The 4,750-nt window shown below is 42.3% G+C and overlaps 1 long non-coding RNA gene across 1 annotated transcript; it reads right to left on the reverse strand.

Annotated features, from left to right (window-relative positions):
- Window positions 1–251: 251 nt before the first annotated feature.
- On the reverse strand, window positions 252–4,275 carry LOC134935210 (uncharacterized). Its single transcript, XR_010179986.1, has 3 exons — window positions 3,364–4,275; window positions 1,481–2,071; window positions 252–353 (listed from the first exon to the last, which is right to left on the reverse strand). It is a non-coding gene; the product is annotated as an uncharacterized LOC134935210 (long non-coding RNA).
- Window positions 4,276–4,750: the final 475 nt, after the last annotated feature.

Genomic DNA, 4,750 nt, shown 5'->3' on the forward strand with positions numbered 1-4,750 from the left:
TTAATTTTTAAAGGTGTTGTTTGTGAATGAAGGTGTTTACATGTTTCTTAACACAATAATCTCCTTTTTTTTTTGGTAAAAATGTAACGTTAGATGTGTGTAATTTTTTGTACAAAACAAATTCTGCCTGCCAATCTGCTGATCCTTTTTTGCATTAATAAACACAACACCCGGTTAACTTTAATCAACTTTTTTATTTTTGTATTTGTTAATTTTTTTTTTTTTTTTTAAATCAAAGAATAAAAGTCATGCAAATTTTTGCAAATGGTCCACACAATCCATCATTCCTTGCAGGTGTTGGCGCATGGTGTAAAGTATCCCTGAAAAACTTGTGGGATCTCCAACTGCAACATCTGAAATTAAGATGCAACACAAACATTAATAACTTAATTACATTACTTATTAGCCAAGCAAGGCGCAAAGCACACTTAAATGCTGGCATGTCCAAACTGCTGGACTCCAGCTGTTGTGAAACTACATATACCAGCATGCCTTTACACAGTTTTGTGGTCAGGGAATGGCAAAGCTGTGTCAGGGCATGCTGGGATGTGTAGTTTCTCAACAGTTGGAGTGCCGCAGTTTGGACAGGCCTGCTTTAATGTCAAAGTTACTACATCCTGCCTGTTTTATGGTACAATCATTAGCAGAACACACAAGCCTGCTCAGCCTTTTAATCAGATTTTAAAGTGTTCCAGACCATGTGTTACATTTACTACTATGTGAGTTATATTTAAGATGGAACGTTGCCCATAGCAATCAAGCAAAAATATGATTATTATATTGTAGAAGTGGATCCCAATTTTTTAAGTATAATCTTATTGGTTGCTATGTCCGACATCCCATGTTAAAGATAACTACCATCTTCGTCAATGTGACACCATGTTGGCATTCATTCCCATTTGTTGTTTTATTTGTTTTTTATTTTTAGTGGGTTGGTCCTGCATCATCACACTGCATATCCACATCTTCAGAAGGCCAACATATCATAGCATTCCCACACTCCATGAAAGCTGCCCTTACTAAATAAGTGCAAACATGTTTGACTCGAACACTTATTAATTTTGAGAATGTAACTTTCACACAAAAAAAACAGTGTGTCATTAGGCTGCATAACAAAGTGAAGCATGTGATTTTTAAGTGTAAATATTCAGACTACACAGGCCCAAGTGTAAAAGGCAAACATACTAAACTCCACTCAGGTCTAACTGTTTCCCAGAAAAAGTAACACATATAAACCCTGTTCTCCTGGCAACCCTGGCTACCTAATGAGTGTCAACCTAGAGTGGACACACAAAACATTGCACACATACACACTGTACATATAATGACACTCACAAATATGTAAAGGCAACATGTACACCATGATGAAATGTTAAAATATTTTTCCAGGGTCCAAGAATTCAAACAGTACAACACTGCATGTTTTGGCATTGTAAGTGTAAGTGGGTAATCTTATTGTATAAAATTTAAATAAACTTACTTTCCTCGGAAACATCCAGACTCCCGGAATGTTCTGCAGGGGCTTCCTCTGCCCATTCACTTGGTGGGGATGTTGCCTGGATGGGGGAAGGCGGCTGGATGGGGGAAGGATGAGGGATTGGGGAAGGAGGAGGGATTGGGGAAGGAGGAGGGATTGGGGCAGGAGGCTGGATGGGGGAAGGAGGCTGGATTAGTGCCGCAATTTCAGAGGGGGGGTCTGATTGAGAGGGCGAGGGGGGCGGAGAGAAATGTAAAGCAATAGAGGGTGAGGGGGGTTCAGATGGGGATGTCGAAGTGGAAGGAGAAGGGGTATGGGAAGGAGGAGAAGGGGTCCCAGAAAGAGATGGCGAGGTGTGGTGAGAAGGGGAATGGAAAGTGGAGTGGGCCAGGGAAGCTGAGGGGGACTGGGAAGCTGAGGGGGACTGTGAAGATGAGGGGGACTGGAAAGCTGAGGGGGAGTGTGAAGGGGAGGGGGAGTGAGAAGGGGAGGGGGAGTGAGAAGGGGAGGGGGAGTGAGAAGGGGAGGGGGAGTGAGAAGGGGAGGGGGAGTGGGAAGGGGAAGGGGGTGGGGAGTTGTGCCGTTGTTGTTGTCCTAGAATGAAAATATTGTCCACATTTTTTAATCATGCAAAATTACATAGTATTGATTTTTAAATATAAATGTTATGTTACATGTTTGTTTTTTTTAAATTTAAAATAGAAAATCAAACATGTTAAGATCCTCTTCATGTTGGCCATAGCAAACAAAATGAAGCCAAACTTTAACTTTGAAGCTCATTCCTTAATCTAGTCCATTGAGTCATAGTGATTTGTCTAGGCAACATCACCAGATTACTATTCAAGGGCCCTTATTATATAGCCAGCACTTATCAAGTATTTTGGACCAGTTTCCTGGCTGCTTCTTATTTCTTGGAAACATGCACTTGTTTCGTGTCACTTTACTACAGTCAGTACTGTTTCCCCTAACCACACACACTGACCTAATTTCCTAAAAAGGAGACTGAAGGTTGCAATTAGCCTACCACTTACTGTAAAATGTAGGTAATTCAAAGGGGATTACAGCTGGAATGTAGTTTGCAATTGTCCAAAAGCATGTGCTCTGCAGGGGTTGCATATATAACATGTGCAGAGAGAGTTAGATTTGGTGGACTTTTTCAATTATGGCCATGGAAAATACAGGCTGTTTAATTTTAACACAGCAAATTATTGAGATGCTTTAACACACCCCACCCAAATCTGACTCACTCTGCACATGTTACATATGCTTCCCCTGCAGTGCACATGGTTTTGCACAATGGTTTACAAAAAACCTTTTGCTAAAAATTTGGAAGATGAAGCATTATCACATTTTAAGCAAAAAATCTTATGTAATGTAACTTACTTCGGGTATGGAGAGCACGGATTTGCTGGCGGATCTCCGCCAACAAATCTGGAGTCCGCCTGCGGAGATCACTCCATCGCCTCTCGAGCTGGATGATTGTCCGCCTGCTGCGGACGCGAGTCCGCAGCAGGCGGCGGACCTCCGCGTAGGCCTCGCGCTTCACCCGATTGGGGATGAAGCGCCCAACGCGGCCTACGCGGCGGTCCATCACCGCTACCAGCACGCGGAGCTCCCGCCTGGAGAACGGTGCTGCACGCATCATGGCAATGGCGTTTTCCTTATTTGGGCATATATTTATAGTGTCTGTTAGCATGTGATTGGCCAAAAATATGTCATTTCTAATAACTTTATTGATCTTTGCAATGCTGTGAAGAGCAGAGTGTTATTTTGCACGAGCGGAAATTCGCATTAGCATAAGCAAAAATGTTTGTTAGAAACTATTAGAATAAACACACAGAGACACAGACTTTACTGAAAATTACTAAACATATCTGTGTACTCACCACAGGTCGTGTGATCATTCAGCTGGACAGTCACAAAGTGTCAAACATTGAGGATCATTTGTTTGTGTGTTTGTTTACATAATCAGTATTTGAGGATATAAAATAAATAAGGACACTATTTATTATCATTACAGTATTTAAATTATTACATAAACATTGTCAGCTTAACGTGTTTTTGTTTTTTGTGTTTAAAAAGAAAAAACCATTCAAACACAACAACAGCATTACCCAATCACTTTACAAGAACATACTAAATGCAATCATGTTTAAAAATACATAAGCATACTGGGTTGTATTATTTGTGCAAATATAAATGTTAAAAACACTATACCTGAAATGTTCTGCTACAATTCTTGCCCTCACTTGGCTCCCCCTCCGTGTCACACTCCCCCCACCGAAGCGTGGCACAACCCCTGGCTCCTCATCAGGCAATTCCTCTGCCTGAGGAAGCTCGACACTACTCCTTACCGCGATATTATGGAGTATTGCGCACAGGACCACTATTTTACTTGCCATCTCCGGCGAATACATGATGTCGCCACCCGTGCGGTGGAGCACACGAAAGCGCCCTTTCAGGACACCAATTGTGCGCTCCACCAGCTGCCTAGTGGCAGTAAGCGCGGAGTTAAATGCCATCTGTGGTCCTGGCCTGGGATTACGGTAAGGAGTCATGAGCCAGGGGGTGCAAGGATATCCACGGTCTCCTGTTGGAATAAAAGCAAAATTTTAGTTCACAATTTTCATATATTTTTGTAAGTTTGTAACTAAAATATTTGAGCAACAACTCACCCAATAACCACATGTCTGGTCGTTGACTTGATCTTAATCTCTGCCATATCCCTGATTGTCTAATGACATACGCATCATGGGAACTTCCTGTAAACTTTGCGTTCAGGGAAAGGATCTGGAGGGATGGCCCACAAACAACCATTACATTCAGAGAATGAAACAGTTTCCTGTTTCTATAAATTTCTTCATTATGTCTTGGTGGCTGAATAGCAACATGTGTGCCATCCACAACCCCAATAACATGTGGGAAGCGACTACCACCTTCCGCAAATTGCCGCTTCACCACATCTAGGGCACCAACATCCAAAGGCATAGCAATAAATTGCTTAACACGCTTGATGAAAGCCTGGCAGACACGTCGCAGGACCTTACTGAACTGGCCCTGCGACATGCCAACCAGGTCTCCAACAACATGCTGGAATGATCCTGTGGCCAAAAAATGTAACACTGCAAGGAATTGTGTCAATGGTGGTATTGCTGTAGGATACCGAATTTCAGACTCCAGATCACTCTCTATTATGGAGAGAGTGTCTAGGATTAGATGTGGTGGCAGCCGGTATCTACGCACCACCACATCATCTGGCATCCCAAAAAGTAT

Source organism: Pseudophryne corroboree, chromosome 6 (genome assembly GCF_028390025.1).
Source record: "Pseudophryne corroboree isolate aPseCor3 chromosome 6, aPseCor3.hap2, whole genome shotgun sequence".
In the NCBI taxonomy this organism is placed as follows: Eukaryota; Metazoa; Chordata; class Amphibia; order Anura; family Myobatrachidae; genus Pseudophryne; species Pseudophryne corroboree.